General features: G+C 47.5%; 1 protein-coding gene across 2 annotated transcripts in view; it reads right to left on the reverse strand.

Annotated features, from left to right (window-relative positions):
• Positions 1 to 21,710, reverse strand: part of ankrd13b (ankyrin repeat domain 13B) — a 455,805-nt gene that overhangs the window by 295,217 nt on the left and 138,878 nt on the right. The gene's annotated exons all lie outside the window — the stretch shown is intronic.

The following is a 21,710-nucleotide window of genomic DNA, read 5'->3' on the forward strand; positions in this document are numbered from 1 at the left end:
CATCAGAAAGGGCTGACTGGGCTCCGGTGCCACATCTTATCTGATGGACAGCACCTCTCAGTAGGCGGGTGTGAGCCCAGGTTTTGTGCTGGAGTGGGACTTGAACCCACGACTCGCAGGTAAAGGTGTTCCACAGACACTAGATTTCTATGCTCTCATCAGCCGGCTGCTGACGAGACAGGCGTCTATCCTCATTACAGTTACTGACATCTGCAACTTGTTGTTTTGCCACCCTGTGCACAAGAAAAACACAACCAACACCAAGGGAATTGAAAAATTCCCCTGCTTCAAATTGTTAGTTTCCAACAGCCTCAACCGAGGTGAAAGAAGCCAATGTTTTACTGCCTAAGCTGAGGTGGATTGTTTATACTCACAGCACTGACTAAATGGACATGGGCTTGATTTTCCCCATGGGCCTCAGGACCTCAAAGTCAAAGTCAAATGAGGGTCAGAAGACCGGACTGTGAGTGAAAGAGTTACCTGGCAGTGATTTTCCCCAAACTGACCGAGTATTGGCCAGAGGGTGGGGTCATCCTACACCTACATCCAGCAGGCAGGCTCCCAAACCTGGAGGGAGAACAGGAAACCCTCCAGCACTGAAAGGTCAGAAACTTGTTTCTTCAAGTAGGAGAGAGGGCACCTCAAGACGGGGATCCAACTTTGTTAAGTTTTTAATCTAAAAAGTCTCATCAGCAGCCGGGCCACCAGCATGGGAGAGGAGCCCCCCCCCTGCAGAACAAGCCGGAGCTGCAGTCCGGGTCGGGCAGGGAGGGAAGGCCTCAAGCCTGACTGGTGGCCACTGTCGCTAATTCCACACTTCCGCTGTGATGTGCGGGTATGATGCCACCATGTATGGTGATCCGTCATGGCTCCAGATAGAAAAGACTGTCTGGTACAAAACAACAACTTATATTTATATAGGTTCCAGACTAATAGCCAACCGAAGTGCTCTCCCAGTGGCAGACCACTTCCAGGCAGCTTGTTTGCACCCCAGTGCCTTGGGACCTATGCGCCAACTGGAAAATTCCAGTCAGCCTCTGTCCATTGGCCTTCAATTGTTAAATGGTGGCCTGCCATTTGTGGCCAAGTGGCCATGGTGCCTCTGATCCCACCTTGGGGAAAAGTGGCAGGAAGGAGCTGGCAAGTCCAGCTGGTAGCGGCGTGAAAGTTTTACCCAACCACCTCCATGCTTGGCCCTTATTGGACCTTACAAATCAAGGCCACATTTCAATGCAGGTAAATATCTACCTGACATGGGACTTGCAACTCCACAGGATGAAATACAGCTTGGATGACTGGAGAAGCTTTCCATAATCTGCCACTGGCAAGAGACCATTGAAAGAAGATTGAGAAGTGTGCGCTGATAGCCCATTGCACTGTACGGTAAACTAGTGAGCCTTGCTCCAATCCCAGTTGATGTTATAACTGGAGGGGAAGATCCCAGAATGGAACCCTGACTCAAAAGACCGTGAGATTTACTTGTTTTTATAAAATGTGAAGGAACAGGGTCACAGGACCGCTAAGTAGTTTTAACACCAAGAAAAAAACATCTATTAAGCATGAAGAAAATGGATGATGGTGCCATATGCCTCAGGTTGTAGGATTAACATGGATTACAAAGAACATCGTAATCTACAATGGTCTCATTAACACACAAGCCATTTCAAGCACAGGAGAAGATTGTGGGAAAATACACTCTCCATTCTGAACTTCAAGAGAATGTGTGTGGATGTCTCCTCAGAATCCCACCAGAAGAAATGAAATGAAATGAAAATCACTTATTGTCACGAGTAGGCTTCAAATGAAGTTCCTGTGAAAAGCCCCTAGTCGCCACATTCTGGCGCCTGTTCGGGGAGGCTGGTACGGGATTTGAACCGTGCTGCTGGCCTGCCTTGGTCTGCTTTAAAAGCCAGCGATTTAGCCCTGTGCTAAACTAGCCCCTATCCTCTCCACTCCAAAAAACGCACTTCAAAATCATCTCTCATAACCATAGAGTTTACAGTGCAGAAGGAGGCCATTCAGCTCATTGAGTCTGCCCCGGCACCTGGAAAGATTAGCCCTCCCAGCCCACACCTCTACCCTATCCCCGTAACCCAGAAACCGCACCTAACCTTTTTGGACACTAAGGGACAATTTAGCAGGGCCAATCCACCTAACCTCCACATCTTTAGACTGTGGGAGGACACGGGAGCACCAGAAGAAACCCACACAGTTTAGGAAATACTGGATACAAGAAGATCAAGGTCCATCTCATTCACTTTCTGCCACCCTGGTGGTTGCACATCCAACCTGCACTTTCCTCCATCAAAGCTTCTGCAGGCAACACAGTATGAGAGAATTTACCCTTGCCTCTTTGTTCTAAAAACTCGTCGGAATGAATCGGGTGGGTTAGAAATATACTTGGATCAGCTTAAATAAACACTTTTCAGTTATATTAATATTTATTTGTGCCTCTTCAGATTTTAAGTACCTAATTCAACTCAGGGAATATAATTTGTGCTGCACTTTTAAATGCTGAAAATAGTGTGAAGTCTGAGTCAAGCATGATCTGTGAATAAAAAAGTGCAGTGCTGAAAACAGTGAGGCTGGGTGTGGGGGCGGGGGGCATCCTGAATTACAATCTTAATTTTGTGCAAAGTCTGTATTCGAGTCCTTTACAATGAATGCCTATTCTGATCTATGTACTGTCAAGCAGGCCCTTCAAAATGTTTCAATTCTGTTTATCGGCAAATATGCATTTTGGTACAAATATATTCCACAATTTTCAACAGGTTACATTTTTGTGACAGCAATTTTTTTCTTCTACAGGAACACTAATTGCTGGTTATGGCAATGCACAAGGAGGGTCACAAGCAAATGTAGCCTTTAGACGAAACTGGATTCAGGTACCGCGGTAGCCAGTGTGCCCAGGCATCATTCAGTTCCCATTTTGCCGGCATGCATTCTGTCTGCATTTTCTTATGTAGTCATTTGGTTTTATGCTATTAAGAATAGCCAAATAGCAAAACCGTTAATTGGTTATTTCCTGTACGTAAGCCATACTTTTGCTCCATTTTGTGTAGATGAGGATTCTTCATCTGAGGTCATTCATTCTATTCAGTAACAATTTCTAACCTCGTTAACTTTGATTCATCTGTTTCTCCATATTACTAACCTTTTCTAAAGGGAACTACTACCACTGTATGGAAGTAGGTGCAAAATAGAATGGTAAAAACCTTTCTCTCCAATTGCATGCCTTGTGAGCTTCAGAAGGATAGAAATTGTGAATTATTTCAAGCGGTTATTGGATAGTCACATGGAGCACACCAGAATGACAGGGAGTGGGATAGCTTGATCTTGGTTTCGGACAATGAGGCGACTTAATAGAGGTTTATAAGATGATGAGGGGGATAGATAGAGTGGACGTTCAGAGACTATTTCCTCAGGTGGATATAGCTGTTACAAGGGGGCATAACTATAAGATTCAGGGTGGGAGATATAGGAGGGATATCCGAGGTAGGTTCTTTACTCAGAGAGTGGTTCGGGTGTGGAATGGACTGCCTGCTGTGATAGTGGAGTCGGACACTTTAGGAACTTTCAAGCGGTTATTGGATAGGCACATGGAGCACACTAGACTGACAGGGATTGGGTTAGCTTGATCTTGGTTTCGGACAATGCTCGGCACAACATCGAGGGCCGAAGGGCCTGTTCTGTGCTGTACTGTTCTATGTTCTATGTAATGCTCGGCACAACATCGAGGGCCGAAGGGCCTGTTCTGTGCTGTACTGTTCTATGTTCTATGTAATGCTCGGCACAACATCGAGGGCCGAAGGGCCTGTTTTGTGCTGTAATGTTCTATGTTCTATGTAATTTGGGAAGTAGAACTGGTTGGAACATTGCCGCTATTCTGCATTAGAAGAGGAGCTGGCTACACAAACCAAAGGCTCGACTGTGCCGCCTTTGGTGATCAGGTGTAATTACAGCCTCGCAAGTTTACATAGGTAGCTGCTAGTGATCCGAATCAACTTTATTTCCTTGCAGCCAGTTTTTTCAATGCGCAGTTCTTTTAAAATGATTTTGCACAGCCACGCACACAAATATTTATCATGGGATAGGTAGCTACCATTATAAACATGAGCCAAGGAATTTATACAACAGCATTTATATAGCACCTTCAGCAGAGAATGATGTTCCACAGGACAGAAATATCTGTCGATATAAATGGATAAAGGACTATGCGCGATTAGAGATTTGGTCAAGAGGTTATTTTACGAAGGCTCTTGAATGAGAAGTGGAAGAGATGGGGGAATTAGAGCGTTGAAGGCTCGCCCACCAATTGTGCAAATGGAGAATGTAAATCTGCATTAGTTTTGAGTTGTAGGAACACCGATGGGGAGGTGTGAGGCCAAGATTAAGAATTTTAAATTTGAGGCGTTGGGGGACCAGGAACCAATCGATGGAGGTCAGCAAGCACTAGGGTAATGGGTGAGCGGGACCTGATACAGGATGTGACACATGGATCAAAGTTCCCATTCATCCATCACACATATGTCCACTGGCATATTGGTCTGGTTTAGCTCACAAGGCTAAATCGCTGGCTTTTAAAACAGACCAAGCAGGCCAGCAGCACGGTTCGATTCCCGTACCAGCCTCCCCGGACAGGCGCCGAATGTGGCGACTAGGGGCTTTTCACAGTAACTTCATTGAAGCCTACTTGTGACAATAAGCGATTTTCATTTCATTTCATTTTTTTCAATACTCAGTTTAAGAATTCTCATTCTGGTCCTCTCTTTCCTTATTTCTGGAACCTCCTCCACCCTACAACCCGCTAAGATTTCTGTGTTCCTTCAATCCTGGCCTCTTGTGCTTCCCAAAATTTAGCAGTGCACCACTCGCGGACATGCTTTCAGCTACCTTGGCCCGAATCCCCAGAATTCCTTCCCTTTGCCACCCTCGCTCTTTTTCCTCCTTTTGGGGAATTTTCTTCAAACCTAGCATTAACCTTTCCTAACATTGCCTTATTTTGCTCAGAGCCAAATTCTGTTTCTGTGAAGAGCTTTGGGATGTTTACTGTCTTAATGGTAATATATCAATCTAAATGTTGTTCTCTCTTCCCCTTTATCTGACACCTTTGCGTTTCATTTTGTGATACGGATGAGAACAGCAGTATGTGTATCATTATTCACTGCTCTTTTGCTTCTGGAAAGCTGGCCTAAATCCAAGAAGGTGAAAATATATTCACTGGAAATCTGTCAAGGATATTGAGTGAAATGGAGTTAGACAGCCGAGATACAGTCCCTAGTGGGCATGTGTCCACAGCCTAACAGCTGCTGTGAACAATTCACCAACAGCCACCTCACCTGAAGTGCCACAGCATGGGAAATGCAATGATTCTGTTAGTGCCGTTTCCTGCTGCAATGGAGATGAATTGAATGACAGTGAAGAAACTCTGCATTACTAAATGAAAGTGTCACATGTGACCTGTTAGCAGGGATCATAATTACTTCTAAAATCATCGAGCTCAAGGCGCCTGAGCCCACCAAATCCAATATTCAAGGACGAGGTGGTGAACTAGTCTACAAATCATAGAATCCTTACAGTGCAGAAGGAGGCCATTTGGCCCATCAGTTCTGCACCGACCCTCCTGAAGAGTATCCTCCCGAGGGTCAGACACCCACCCTATCCCCTTAACCCAGTAACTCCACCTAACACTTTGGACACAAAGGGGTAATTTCAGCATGGTCAATCCACCTGACCTGCACACCTTTGGACTGTGGGAGGGAACCGGAGCACCTGGAGGAAACCCACGCAGACACGGGGAGAAAGTGCAAACTCCACGCAGACAGTGACCCGGGGCCGGAATTGAACCCAGCTTCCTGGTGCTGTGAAGCAGCACTGCTAACCACTGTGTCACCGTGCCGCCCATAATAGGTAAGTCAAGGTGGCAGGTCCCAAGAGGTCCCAAATCCACCCCAGGTGGAACAGGCACCAAAGCCCACCAATCTGAACAGACCGGCCATCAACCATCCCCGGGTTGCTGGGTTGCTGTGGCAACGAGCACTTTTATATGCATGTCGTAGCTCGGCGCTATGAGCAGTGACAGATATTAATACTAACTGTTAGTATATGATGGAGGAATAATACAGCAGCTTTTCTTTTACCGCCAGCAAGTTTATTCTGCTTCTAACTCGGCAGAAAACTTGCCATTTTATAGGTCCAGGCAGCGGGTGACCGAGGGGGTCGACCAGCCTGACTGCCTGCCCATCTTCCGCGGCCTCTTTCGTGGCTGGGTGTCCCTGGAGCAGCAGCATGCGGTGTCCACGGGCACACTCGATGCCTTCCGTGCTCGGTGGGCACCGCAGAGGTTGGATTGCCTTATCGACCCCGATTTTCACACTTTAATTTGACGGGTTTTTTTGCTAAGTTTTTGTTTCCTGTCTCGTTCTTTTTGGGCTGTGCTCCACTCGTGTTTTGGGACACTCCCCTTTTTTGTTTTATCCATCGGTTACTTTATGTTCTTTTGTTTGGTTGTCACACCCAGCACCACACCAGTGTCAGTGGCGGATGCTGGCTTAACTCCTGTACGTGTAGATAAACGTACAGGTCATAAATTCACAAAACAAAAAGACAAAAAAAACTAAAATAATAAAAAAGACAAAAACACATGAACAGAAATATTTTTAATTTGTAAATTAGAGCCGTGAGACCATGGGCAGCACTGTAGCATTGTGGATAACACAATTGCTTCACAGCTCCAGGGTCCCAGGTTCGATTCCGGCTTGGGTCACTGTCTGTGCGGAGTCTGCACATCCTCCCCGTGTGTGCGTGGGTTTCCTCCGGGTGCTCCGGTTTCCTCCCACAGTCCAAAGTTGTGCAGGTTAGGTGGATTGGCCATGATAAATTGCCCTTAGTGTCCAAAATTGCCCTGAGTGTTGGGTGGGGTTACTGGGTTATGGGGAGGTGTTGACCTTGGGTAGGGTGCTCTTTCCAAGAGCTGGTGCAGACTCGATGGGCCAAATGGCCTTCTTCTGCACTGTAAATTCTATGATGATAAAAGGTCTAACTCGGCAGAGATACAAACTCCATATAATCACCCTCTGGCAATTGTTCCAGCTGTTTCCATTTATCCTCTTTTGGCTGAGCCAATAACCATTACCTGTCTCTAATAAGGCAATTAGCTGAACAAGATAATTGTCACAGCATCCACTTGCTGACACATTGGTAGAGGCTCCAATGTCTTGGCATCCTGACCAGGAATCGCTCCCGCTCTTACTGCCTGCCACTGGCATATGTTGAAAAGATTTAATAATTGATCCTCAACCTTCCTTGGCCATCAAGTCTTGCAGTGGGGCTTGAACATGGAGCTTCAGGCTCAGAGGTGAGGCCGCTATGCACTTCACCACAAGACATCTAGCTCCATTCTCTATGTAGGAGTTAACTGGAAGGGTCAGAGCACTCACTACCTGATACTGGAGAGGACGACAATCCTGGTCTCCCCCGACACCCACCAGCCATAGACATCCAAGCAAGAGTTGAGCACCAAGCACTGATCAGAATGTTGATTTCCTCAGTCCTGGGACATTAATGACCCAGATTTAGGAATCAACAATGGTGCTAACCACTGACCTTCGAGTTAAGTGTGAACTTAACCTCGATGGTAGGGACAAGTATTTCACTTGAAACGAGAGAGGAACCCCTTCCATCATAGTCCTCAGTGAGCCTCTTGATCTCTAAACGTGAACAAAAAGGCCACAGCCTACAGTATGGTGAATACAAGTCAGGGCCACAGGACCTCTCAATAAGCTGCCACAGCATGGATTCATGTTAAAACGTCATGAGAACAATGGAATAAATTTGAGCAGAATCATTTACAAGAATCAAATTTGTACATATCTTTAAAGGTTCGATAAATGTCAGTCATTCTTTTTAAAAATCATACGTTTATATCTCATATAAAGTCAGATAAATGATCGTCATTCAATCATAAATTTTTATACATATTTTAAGGATCAGATAAACCTACCTGATCAATCAATTAATAACAGAATAATACTTAAAAAGTCTTTCAATTACATCATTTTATAAAAAATCCGATCCCGGAACCGTTTTGAAATGTTTTCCAGTGCTAAGGTGTCCAACTCTCCAGGATTGGCCTCGGCTCTACAGAAATTGAAGATAAATCTCCAAAACATTGCACATAGCAACCCAGGAGAAAAACCATCGGGAGGTTAAAAAACACATTTTTGTCATTTTCTTTGAATATTCTCTTCATCAGATAAAAAACATATTGGAAATGAGGGGAAAAAAGGCCGTTTGGCTGATAGTGAGGCATCAATCAATTAGGTTTTGAATCCTTTGCTTTTTCAATTGATGTAGGAAGGCAATGCACAAGGGTGGGTGTGTTGTCTGACGAATGGTTGAAGCACGGGGGGGGGGGGGGGGGGGGAGTCATGTGATGAAAGCTCTAGGAACACATTTAATCACAATTGGCAAACCTTATCCAGTACTAATGTTCTCACTGGCCTGGAATTATTGGAAAAGGAGTCTGGAAACTCTGCCTGAAATCTCTACCCCAGGGTGTCGCAGGAATAATACTTGATTATTCAGGTAGGCTGGAGGAGTGCCTCCCGAAGGTGATAGGTGAAGATCAGACGGGGTTCGTGAGAGGGAGGCAGCTTTTGTCGAACATTAGGAGGGTTTTGAACGTCGTTATGGCACCGGCGGAAGGGAAGGAAACCAAGGTGGTTGTGGCATTGGACGCCGAGACGGCATTCGACCGGTAGAATCGCGGTACTTGATGGCAATTCTGGAGCGGTTTGGGATCGGACCAAGATTTGTGAACTGGGTAAAGCTACTATATAAGGAGCCGAAGGCGATTGTCCGCACAAACAACATCAGCTCGAGATAATTTTCTCTCCACCGTGGGACGAGGCAGGGATGTCCTATGTCTCCCCTGCTGTTTGCACTTGCGATTGAGCCGTTGGCCATCGCATTAAGAAGTTCGGGAGCATGGAAAGGAATAGTGCGGTGGGGGATAGAGCATAGGGTGTCCTTATATGCCGATGACTTGCTGTTATATGTGTCTGAACCAAGTGTGCCGATAGGGGGAATATTGGAGCTACTGCGGGTATTTGAGTCTTTCTCGGGGTACAAGCTGAACCTAGACAAGAGTGAGTATTTTGTGGTGTCTCGGCCTGGGGTGGGGGCAGGGGTGGGGGAGCTGCCATTCCGTAGGCAGGGACTCACTTTAGGTATCTGGGGGTGCAGGTTGCCCGGGAGTGGGGGAGGCTTCGCAGGTACAACATTTCTAGTTTGGTGGGGAGAGTGAAAGCCGATCTGGCAAGGTGGGATGGTCTCCCTCTGTCACTGGCGGGTCGAGTACAGGCAGTTAAAATGATTGTATTGCCGCGATTTCTGTTTATTTTTCAATGCCTACCAATTTTCCTGCCCAAGGCTTTTTTCAGGGAGATTGAGGGAAGGATTACCTCGTTCATATGGGGAGGGAAGGTGGCCAGAGTGCGAAAGGTGCTGCTACAGAGGGGAGGCAGGCAGGGAGTTTGGGTCTCCCGAACCTGATGTATTACTGCTGGGCGGTGAATGTGGAGAAGGTGCGGAGCTGGGTCAGAGGGGTTGATTCCCAGTGGGTCAGAATGGAGGAGAGTCTGTGCAGGGGGTGGGGACCGAAAGCACTAGCAACAGCGCTGCTCCCGATAGCTCCGGGGAAATACTCGGGGAGTCCGGTTATCATAGCTTCATTGAAAATCTGGAGGTTGTTTCGCCAACACTTCAGGTTGGGGGCAGGGTCAAGGGAAATGCCGATTTGGGGGAACCACAGATTTGAGCCAGGGAGGTGGGTTGGAAATTTCCGGAAATGGGAAGAGAAGGGGATTAAGACGCTAAAAGATTTGTTTCTTCGGGGTCGGTTTGCAGGATAGAGGGAGCTGGAAGCGAAGTATGGGCTGGAGCAGGGGTAAATGTTTAGATGTATGCAGGTTTGCGATTTTGCCAGAAAGGAGATACAGAGCTTCCCGGAGGAACTGGCCTTCACATTACTGGAGGAGGTGCTGCCGACAGGGGGACTGGAGAAGGGGGTAGTGTCAGCGGTGTACAGAGCTATTTTGGAAGAGGATAAGGCACCACTGGAAGGGATCAAAGCAAAGTGGGGGGAAGAGTTGGGAGAGGTTATAGAGGAGGGGGTCTGGTGTGAGGTGCTCCGGAGAATAAATGCCTCCATCTCATGCGCGAGGTTGGGGCTGATACAGCTGAAGGTGGTACACAGGGCACACCTCACGAGGGTGAGGATGAGCCGATTCTTTGATGTGTGTGAGCGTTTGGGGGGGGGGGGGGGGGGGGGGGGGGCTAATCACGTTCATATGTTTTGGTCCTGTCCAAAGCTAGAGGATTACTGGAAGGAGGTGTTTAGGGTAATCTCCAAAGTGGTGCACGTGAAACTGGACCCGGGCCCCCGGGAGGCCATATTCGGGGTGTCGGACCAGCCAGGGTTGGAAACAGGTGCGGAGGCAGATATCGTAGCCTTCGTCTCGTTGATCATCCAAAGGTGGATCCTGCTGGGATGGAGAGCAGCCTCTCTACCCTGTGCCCTGGCATGGCGGGGGGACCTGTTGGAATTCTTGACTCTTGAGAAGGTTAAGTTTGAACTGAGGGGAAGGACGGAGGGGTTCTACAATTCATGGGCATTATTCATTATGCACTTTCAAGAACTGGATAACATCAAACATTAGTCGGGGGGGATGGTTGGGAGGGTTGGGGGGAGGGGGGCTGTGTGTATTCAGGGTGACTATGGGTAATCCCTGATTCCTTTTTGTCAGTTGTTTATGTAAACATGCGGGCTAATGTTTGGGGGGTTGGTGGGAGGATGGGCTCGTTGTTATTGTTATGGGGATTGACATATTTGTTGCTGATTATTGTTTATTGTTGGTGGGTGTAAATTTGGGAGAAAATGTGAAAAAGGAGAATAAAAATATTTTAAAAAAATAATAATACTTGATTATTAGTGGGCGGGGTCTATTTCTTCCTTTTAAACCTCGAGGTTGAAGAGGGCTATTTGGTCGTGGAATGGCCAACTTCTGGACCTATGTACGATGGTGTGTACGTCAGCTGAAGGCTGCTAGGCCTCGCAACGGTGCAACTTTGAATGCTGATAAATTTGCCATCCCTAAGCTGAGAGTAACCTACTCAGAATGTGACAAAAGCCAGATAGGAACATATGAACAGATGTCGGCCATTCGGCCCATCGAACCTGCTCCACCATTCAATTAGACCATGGCTGATCATCTACCTCAACACCTCTTTCCCACACTATCTCCATATCCCAACCAATGAATCTCTAGAAATTCAAAGTCATGTGTCTTCAGTTTCCCAAGACAGAAAAATTATTGTACGCCTACACCTGATATTGAGGAGGTCTTGTGACGCAGTGGGTAGTGCTCCTACCTCTGAGCCACAGCTCGAGGTTCAAGTCCAACCTCAGAACTTGTTGGCCAAGGTAGGTATGTTCATAATAGGGCCAAACAGGTTGAGTGTCAACCTGCAAAATCCTTTCTACTATGCCAATGGCTTGCGGTAAGAGCAGCCAGAGACTCCTGGTCAGTCACGCTTGAGGCGGAGAGGAGCCTCTCAAGCTATAAGCCTCTGGTGACAACCTAGCGACGTGTTTCAGGAATAACTAGCTATGGAAACAGAGAAAAGTCTGCCTTGTGCACCACTAAGTGCGGGTAGAGAATTAGATGGATATTTCTGTATCAAATAACTGCACAGGAAGCCACGTCCACAGCTGGCCTTGTTTGAAGGATTAGATTAAAGGACTTCACCAGAAATGCTTCAATCAAATTATCTTGGTTCAATTCCCGAGTAGAGATTCTTAATGATTAATTAATGACACACTTAAGCACTTTGCAGTCCCATATTGCCGAATCTTGCAACCAAATAATAGGCAACTGTAATTAACATAAATGGCCACAGATGTGTTCATGGAACATATAATTCTAGAGCACATTAAGCTTTGTGAATGCTGCCTATTTTTAGAAAAAGCAGCTTAATTCATGAAAAGAACAATGGGCGGAATTCTCCGCAGGGGGCCGAATTCGTGAAGGCCGTCGTGAACTCGGCCGAGGTTCACGACGGCCTCGGAGCCCGCTCCCCGCACCTAATTCACCCCCAACCGGGGGGCTAGCAGCGGGCCTCCGTCTTTCTCGGCAGCGATCTCGTCACGCACAGAATGTGAAGTCATCCGGGCATGCGCGGGTTGCCGGTTCCAACCCGCGCATGCGCGGATGACTTCATCGCGCAGACGGCACGAACCCGCGCATGCGCGGTGGCCGTCTTTCTCCTCAGCCGCCCGGCAAGACGTGGCGGCTTGATCTTGCCGGGCGGCAGAGGGGAAAGAGTGCGTCCGTTTTGGACGCTGGCCCGACGATCGGTGGGCACCGATTAATAATTAATTAATTGATTGATTAGGTGGCCTGTCCCCTCCCGAGCACTGTCGTGGCGCTCCCGTCCCAATCGGGCCCCTAGATGCCCCAAACGGGCATCTGGCGCCCGTTTCACGAATGCAGCGACTAGGTGTGTTTGCCGCCGTCGTGAAACGGGCGTGAAGGGCCGGCCGCTCGGCCCATCGGGCTCGGAGAATCACCGTTCGCCGTGAAAAACGGCGAGTGCCGATTTTTCCGAGCGGAGTGAGGGTGGGGGAGAGAATCACGGGGGGTGCCAGGGGGGCGTAAAAAATGTCGGGGGGCCCTCCCGTGATTCTCCCAGGCCGCGTGGGGAGCGGAGCATCACGCCCAATATACATCAACAATATACTGTGGGGGCGGCACGTGGCACAATGGTTAGCATTGCTGCTTACAGTGCTGAGGACCTGGGTTCGAATCCCGGCCCTGGGTCACTGTCCATGTGGAGTTTGCACATTCTCCCCGTGTCTGCGTGGGTTTCGCTCCCACAACCCAAAGATGAGCGGGTTAGGCAGATTGGCCATGCTAAATTGCCTCTTAATTGGAAAAAATAATTGGGTACTCTAAATTTTAAAAAAAAGAAAAAAAAAATATACTGTGGATGCTGGAGAGCTGAAATAAAAATTGTAATAATCTGCATGGGACATGCGGTGTAAGGGTGATTGTTTTCCCCATGCTCCCTGATGCGTGCAAGCTCCTCCACTAGGCACGTGTGAGGTTCTACTGGTACCCAAGCATATAATTGTTGTAAAATAAACGTGATTTACTTTGGACTCCCGAGACTGGCGATGAGGGTAAACCTCGAGCTGTTGACGTGCAACCTATCCAGCTGAGCCACCTCCCGCACTGATTTATTTTTCTTCTGGACTATGCTCTGAGGTTGGTGATTGACGATGCCTCTGTTTGGGCGTTTGGATGCCTTTGACCCCGGTATGAAAACCTGGAATCAGTACGCAGAGCGAATGCGGTACTTCTTCAAAGCCAATAATATAACAGAAAGCGAGCGCCAGTCTGTAATATTACTGACCGTCTGTGGAGCACATACGTTTGGAGTGATCTAGGGCCTCACGTTTCCGGCGGTGGCTGACTCCATGACGTTCGACCAGCTCATCATATTGGTGGGACAGCATTTCAACCCAATCCCATCTATCATCGTCCAGCGGTGCAGGTTCAATACGGTGGAGAGGTCCGTTGCAGAATTTATTTAGAGACTTCGGGAGATCACTGAATGTGGCATACGGCACTGTTTCAACGGATATGCTCCATGATCGTCTGGTGCGCGGGGAAAACAACAATGAATCTCAAAAGAAACCTCTGGGTGAGAGTTCCCTCAAATTTCAACAAGTGCTACAAATCTCCCTTTCTCAAGAAAGCGCGGCAAGGGCCATTCAAGAGTTACAGGGTATGGAAGTGAATGTTGTCCGGCGCTGGTTGAAAAATTTGGGGATCATCCGGCCATGGCATTTCGCCGACTGGAAGATGCCGGTGGTCCCGGTGCCGAAGCCGGATCGGACGGTTCACCTTTGTGGCAATTACAGGTTAATGGTGCACACGGCTTCCAGGTGAAACCGTTACCTGCTGCCAAGGATAGAAGACCTATACGCTACGTTGGCTGGTGGATCGACGTTTACTGAACTCGACATGAGCAATGCTAATTTACAGCTATGTTTAGATAAGGCCTCGTGGAGGTATGTGACTATCAACACTCATAAGGGTCTGTATAAATACTCCTGGCTTCCATTTGGTGTGGCTCGGCATGGGCTATGTTTTGTCAGTGAGGATGGAGGGCATTTTACATGGCTCGCCATGTGTTGCCGTCTATCTCAATGACTTTTTGATCACGGGGGCCACGAGGATGAGCATCTGTGGAATCGTGAGGGAGTACTACAGAGATTCTCCGAGTATGGAGTCAACCTTCGCAGGGAGAAATGTGTCTTTCACACCAAGGAGGTCATGTATTTGGGATACCGGGTTGAGTGCGAAGGGTAGCGGATAAAGTACAGGCGATAAAGATGGCCCTCACACCACGAGCTGCCACTGAACTCTGTTCTTTTTTAGGTCCCTAAAATTATTCCAAAACTGGCTACCATCCTGGCCACCTGGCTACCATCCTGGAGTATCCAAAATGAAGATGTTGGCCAGAAGCCAGGTTTGGTAGCCAAAGTTGGACACAGCTATTGAAGTGTTGGCCCAGGACTGTCCCATTTATCAGGAATATTAGAAGCTCCCCGGGGCAGCGCCCTTACATCCCTGGGAGTGGCCGGATCATCCTTGGGCTCGCGTTCACGTGGATTTTGATGGTTATTTTTTGGGTCGATGTTTCTGATCATGGTGGATGCCCACTCAAAGTAGCTGGAGGTCCACAGGATGATGTCCATCACATCCCAAGCAACCATAGAGTGCCTACGTACTTCTTATTCGGCTCATGGCATACCAGAGGTGTTCTTCACTGTTAATGAAGCCTCATTTGCCAGCAAAGAGTTTGCCGTTTTTGCAAAGCACAATGGAATTCACCATGTCTGCACCGCCCTTGATTACCGGGCATCGAATGGTTTAGCCGAGAGAGCGTATAGACGGTAAAAAGGGGGCTGAATAAGACTGTGGGCTTGATGGATAGCAGGCTGGTAAGATTCCTGTTTTCATACAGGACCACTCCTCATGCTGTGACTGGGGTGACCCCTGTTGAGCTGTTAATGGGTTGATGGCTTCGGAGCGACTGTGTTTGCTAATGCGGAACATTGGCGTAGCCAAGAATCACATGTGTGTGGCCCGGCTCAACATCAACCTCTTTGACGCTTCGCACATGGCGACATGGTCTACGTTTGTAACTTTGCCGAAGGCACTTGCTGGTTCTCTGGGATCAATCAGGTCCTGTGTCTTGTCAGATCTGTGTTCATGGCAGTATATGCAGTCTCTTCACCGCCAGGTACCATGGAAGAGCCCTTCCTCGGATCCTCCGGCTCCATTGTCGGTACGGACTGCTACTGCAACACCTTTGTTTCCCTGAGATGCTGACATACCTGATAACCTGTGCTCAGACTCCGACATGGAGATGCGATCGTCTGGGATCTCTGATTCCTATGTGGTGGGTCCACAACTCTCGGCAGATGATCGGCCTCGGCAAAAATGTCGTTCGCCAGCAAGGTACATGCCGGCCGTTCTTACTGCTCCGCTCGACGGCGACCTGCCAGAGCCGAACCTTCTCCGTTTTTCTGATTGCTGCAGTTGTTTCTTCTTCTCCTTCGTCAATGGATTTTGCAACTTCGTCGTCTTATCTTCATCATCGCCCTTCGGGAGCGTCTTCGGACATTGGGAGAGGGGGAGGAATGTAATAACCAGCACGGGACAATAGGAGGAAAATGAAAGCCAGAAATGCCAGGGTGGCACCAGCAGTGCCGGGGTGCCAGCCTGGCCAGAGCCCGACTACCCGGGGGCCTCCGGTGACCTGGGAGACACCCCAAGTGATATTTTGCCTGGTCTCCATTTGTGGGGACCAGTGCTAAACAGCACCCAGCTGGGGTCTCCTCAGCGAGTCCGAAAGATAGCGGGTGCCAGTTAGATCCAGCATGGGCAGCATAGCTAAGTGAGCTTTTCAGCTCTTTTAACTTTGCAGGTCTGGGTTCCGCCCATCATGGGCGAGATCCATATCGCGAGGTCCCGTTAGATCTCGCGAGGCATAACAACTATCGGAAATCCTGGGAGAGCCCTCTTCGGTTCCGGTGGAATGCAGCCGCTAAATCGCAGCGTATCTAAAAGGCTATGACAGGATGACCAACCTTCCTGGATTTTACGAGATTGTTTCTTAATTGAGGCGATTGTCCTTTGTCCCGGGTTGTACGATGCCAGGGCGCTCTTTTCCCCTTTTTTTCAACCCTTAAACTTTAAAGTCGTATCTGTGCATTTGCACTGCTCTGACCCCCAGCCCCAGGTTTGCCAGCAAACCACACGCCAAAACCTCCAGGTTCACCAGCAACCCCCTCCAGGTTAGCCAACACCCCCTCCAGGTTCATCAGCAACCCCCCTCCAGGTTCACCAGCAACCCCCTCCAGGTTAGCCAACACCCCCTCCAGGTTCATCAGCAACCCCCCTCCAGGTTCACCAGCAACCCCCTCCAGGTTAGCCAACACCCCCTCCAGGTTCATCAGCAACCCCCCTCCAGGTTCATCAGCAACCCCCCCTCCAGGCTTGCCAGCAATCCCCCTCCAGGCTTGCCAGCAGCCCCTATCCACTCACATCAGTCCCCCATGTCAAAGCATCTCTCAATTCTTTCCCTGAGAGTTGATCATCCTGAAATATGGTTTTTTGACAATGCAGATCAAATTAATTTTAACGTAAATACAGCATAAAGCTAAAGCAAGATAGCCTCTGCACTTTGTCTACATATTTAATGAGCTCTTATTTGACAGGCACAGACTAGTTTGACATTGAGCCTTCAGAACAGGTGAGTCCAAACTCAGCACTGGGAATATGACCTGGGTAACACTGCTCTATTTGATCTTCTCATTCTTATTTGCTAGCTTGTTCTCAGCTTGGGAGTTTAGAAAGGGCTATCTTGACTTTACAGCAGTTGTTATAATGCAAACTTTAACATAAAAAGTGTGTTTGGCTTTGAAATTGTGGCAACTCAATAGATTTTCTCCCTCCTCAGATTGCGTGGGTTTCCTCCCACAGTCTAACGATGTGCAGGTTACGTGGATTGGTCAAGCTAAATTACGCCTTCTTGTTCAACAGTTACTGGGTCACGGGGATAGGGTGGGGGTATGGTCCTAGATAGGGTGCTCTTTCAGAGGGTTGGTGCAGATCCATGGGCCTCCTTCTGCACTGTAGGGATTCTAGGATTCTATTGACTGTAGGGAAATGAGAGTCACAAATGCCACGCTAACAATATTATGGGAGGCAGCAGCCTAGTGGTATTGTCGCTGGACTAGTAATCCAGAGACCCAGGGTGATGCTCTGGAGACCTGGGTTCGAATCCAACCAGGGCATATTGTGGAATTTGAATTCAGTAAAAGAAAATCTGGAATTAGAAGTCCAGGTGACCATGAATCGATTGTTGTAAAAAACCATCAGGTTCATTCATGTCCTTTAGGGAAGGAAATCTCCCACCCTTACCTGGTCTGGCCTACATGTGACTCCAGATCCAAAGCAACGTGCATATGGGCAATAAATGCTGGCCCAGCCAGCGGCGCCCACATCCCATGAACGAATAAATGAAATTAATATTGACTGTTATGCTTCTACTGTTTTAGTTACAAATGGAAGCGGCACAACAGAATGTGGCTGCTGTCATTGCCACTGAACTACAGTCAATGCCAATATTTTCACGGTACATTTGAATATAGTTTGCATCAATTGTATTATAAAAGCTGGAGTTGGCCTTGTGCTTAGGGAAGTACTCACACCTCTGAGTTAGAATGTGTAAGATTCGAACATCAGTCTAGACAACTCCAGCTCTGTCTTTAAATTCTGGGTAGACATCCAGTGGGACACTTGCTCCTGCCAAATGTGGGTGCTATCCCCCTTTCTCCCCCATCAGTGTTTGAGTTGTGGCAGCCCATAATCCAGTGATGGGCAACCTAGGCTATTGAGTGGGCTGCATGAGTGGCCCTCCTTCGTCTCAGTGGGCCGCAAGGTTGAAATCGGGCTTGTTCGCTTACTATGCCCCTTGAATAAGATTGAATATATTTAATACCTGCTGAATATTTCATAACAAGTTACGGAAATACGTGATCATTCATATATTAATAGAACTGTCAGCAACCTCAAATTGAGTAAACAAAATAAATGTTTACGCTTTGATTGAAAGCACAGCTCTCACTGTGAGCAATCCACACGCATCTCACTTCACTTGCCCTTGCTTTGCGTGCAAATCACTTTAGTCAGACCGGCAGGAAAAAGCGTGGGTAACAGTCGACAAAATGTCTCGCGGGCCGCACTCAGAACCCAGATAGGGCTGCATGTGGTCCCTAGTTCACAAGGCGTTCACCACTAAAATAATCCCTCCAACCATATAAGACTAACCAATCAATTCATTAATACGAAGGTGGTTATGGTGACGGAAGGAGCAGCCTGCCCAGTTAATGAGCCTGCAAATCTTTCCATTTCACACTCTTCCCGTGTGTGAAGTACAACATCACAGTCACTGCCATCTGCAGAGCGATCTGCCACCTTTTGTGAAGACAGCATCACATTAAAGGTCATCGTGACCACTTAAAGAGTTTAAAAATGTCTGTTAGCTCATTAAGTGTTAAGGATTGGAAAGCACGCGGCACAGTGGTTAGCTCTAGGACTACGGCGCATTGGACCCGGGTTTGAATCCTGGCCCTGGGTCACTGTCCGTGTGGAGTTTGCACATTCTCCCCGTGTCTGTGTGGGTTTCACCTCCGCAACCCAAAAAGATGTGCAGGCTAGGTGGATTGGCCAATCTAAGTTGCCCCTTAATTGGAAAACATAAATTGGGTACTCTAAATTTATTTTTCAAAAAAGGAATGGAAAGCTTGTATGAAGCACAATTGTGCAGAGGTTAGAGTGTCCCAAAGACTCTCGGCTCTAACTTCAGAAGTTGCATTAATCAGTATGACATTTTTCACCTACCAGACCAGAACACCAATTTAGTGCTGAATCAGGGGCAGTGTTCTGCAGTGGGTTCAAGAGCTGGATCGTGAATGTACCTAAACCGGCAGCCAGAAAAGCTTTCATTACAGCCATCTGAAGAAGAACCCAACTTCCAGACTGAAAATGCCTGTTTCCAGCCTAAACATTTACCCTCGATTCATTGTTAGAAATAACATTTACCAGAGGAGCTCAGCAGTGGACGATACAGAGCTTCATCATTATGCAAGGGGAACGATGGCCACACCATTGCCAATGTATATTGTGAGTTATGCGACACTATCTATTGTATATAATACAACAAAATGTTCACAAGTATGTTTGCCGGTGAACTCAATGGATTGTGTGGTTTTAAATAATCCAAAAATGAAATGGAACTAGAAATCTTTAAATTGAACGGCGAGGCAGAACATTTCCATAATGCATTGCAAAAGATTTGTGTGGTGAATGTGTAACCACTATAATTCACACTGTACATTACTGTGTCCCAGTTGGCTCTATCTGTGAGCCATTGCACGGCTCTGCCCACAGGGGGAGATGAGGAGCATGTACAGGGCTCCGCCCTCGGCTTCACCCCCTTCAGGAAGTATAAGTCCTACGAGTCCGCCTTCAGTTCAGCATAGTCGCAGGCCGGCTCAGTTGTAAGCCGATTAAAGCCACAGTTTACTTCAACTCGTGTCTCTGAATGAATTGATGGTCGCATCAATTTGCTCTCTCACCGGAGGTGGAAGAATGCAACATCGCAAGTTGTCTCCACGAGCGCACAGCAGAGTGGCCAGAATGTGTGCCTTGGAATTGTGGAATTTAAAAAAACGATTTCATCAATATGGTTAAAGATGCTTCACATATAATAGGTGAGTTTTGTGATCCAAGTGAAACTAGGTGAGTGAAAGGTTTGAGGCTTGAAATTATTCAATTCTATTGGTTTCCCAAAGGGCTTGCAGCTGGATGCCTCCGATCCTCTTGGAGACCCCACGTGTGCCGTTCTATCTGGTCCCTGTTTGTGACTCGCCTGAGGTCCTCTTGGTGAAAGGATCGAATCTCAAAGCCTCAGGTACCTTGGGAATCTGCATATTAGGATAAGGCTTACTGCCTTGTTTTAATGCGCAGATTTGCTTAAAAGTGATCCCGCCCATTGTGGGCGGGATTCCCCTTGCATCGTCTTGCGAGTTTGCGTTGAATCGCGTGAGGCGTTGCGAGCGAGGTAGATCTCGGGAGCGGGTTCTCCCGGCTTTCACCGACCACGTTGCACTGCAGCAAGATACTCTTCCGGCACAGTGCGGCCGGAGGATTGCGCCTGGAGAGTTTACCAGCTGATCTTGAAGTGGGTGAAGGGACTGTTGATAGGAATTTGACAGATTTTGTTTCAAGTAACTTTCAAACATTCGCCACAAACGCTCAAAACAAAACAAAACAATATTTGCGACTCCTCATAGAAACAACAGAAATTTACAGCCGTACATCCCATTTCGCCAGTCCCACTTTCTGCCTCTCGGTCCGTAGGCTTCGTTGAGGTTCTTGCAAATTTCAAGTTGCAACTCTCATCACTACCTTCCTCTATCACCCACCCCACCCGGCCTTCCTGCAACTGTAGATTTACTTAAAAGGTCAAAACGAAGCATCCTCAGCTGGAAAGGAAAGTTAATTGAAACGAGTAAGTGCCGATTGAGCACCTGAACTAATTACAGATTCTCTGAGAGAGGTCACTTTGGTATTGACGAGGCCGGCTGGAAGAAGAATTCTGCCAGCCCATTCAATGACGATGAAACAAATGGGGTCAGGAGGAGGCGTATTGCCAGTGAATATTCCTTTGTCGTATGCGAGCTATGTACTGCAAATAGCACAGCTGAAATTACTGTTTCTCTTTCAACAAATACAGTGACACAATGGGGCATGATTCCCTTCACTGGCTAACGTTAGTGAAAATCTTGTGGGTTTAACCTGCTTCATATCCACACTGACCTTTCCACTAATTTTTGTAAGTCATCCATCGCAAATTTCAAACTGGGATAATGGAGCAAAGAAGACTAATCGAGGGGCAAAAGCCCTTTCTTCATTCCACCTCTTTGTTTTCACTTCTATTTTCACCTCTCCTGAACATGGCTACTGGGTGTTCATTTTGTTATCTCAGGGAATCCCTCAATATCTTGCCCATGGCTATTCTTTGTGTCTGAGCCTAGACACTGTATACCAGACCGTTTGACTACTGGAACCATCACAGCCCTGATCATCCTCACCCACACAACAATCTCTTGCAGTAAGGAGTATAGGGTTAAGAGCAGATGCAGAAAGTCATGACTGATTTTTATTTTTATTTTCCTAGGCCACAGAGAATGAAGCCAATTGTGTTGCACAGAGATACCCCCACTGAGATGAGCCAATTCAGCACAGACCAGTGAAGAAATCTGAGATCTTTGAAGTGCCTTGATTACCCCTGCACTGTAAAATGTATTTACTCATTGAGGAGTTATTGTGCATTATATTATGTTCTTAAATAGGAATCCACACAAAAGGCTAGCATGAAAGCTCAGCAGGCAATTGGGAAGGCAAATGGAATGTTGGCCTTTATTTCATAGGGAATGGAGTATAAAAATAGGGTAGTCTTGCTGAACCTATACAAGGCACTAGTTAGACCACACCTGGAATATT

This window comes from Scyliorhinus canicula, chromosome 12, assembly GCF_902713615.1.
Source record: "Scyliorhinus canicula chromosome 12, sScyCan1.1, whole genome shotgun sequence".
NCBI classification, from domain to species: Eukaryota; Metazoa; Chordata; class Chondrichthyes; order Carcharhiniformes; family Scyliorhinidae; genus Scyliorhinus; species Scyliorhinus canicula.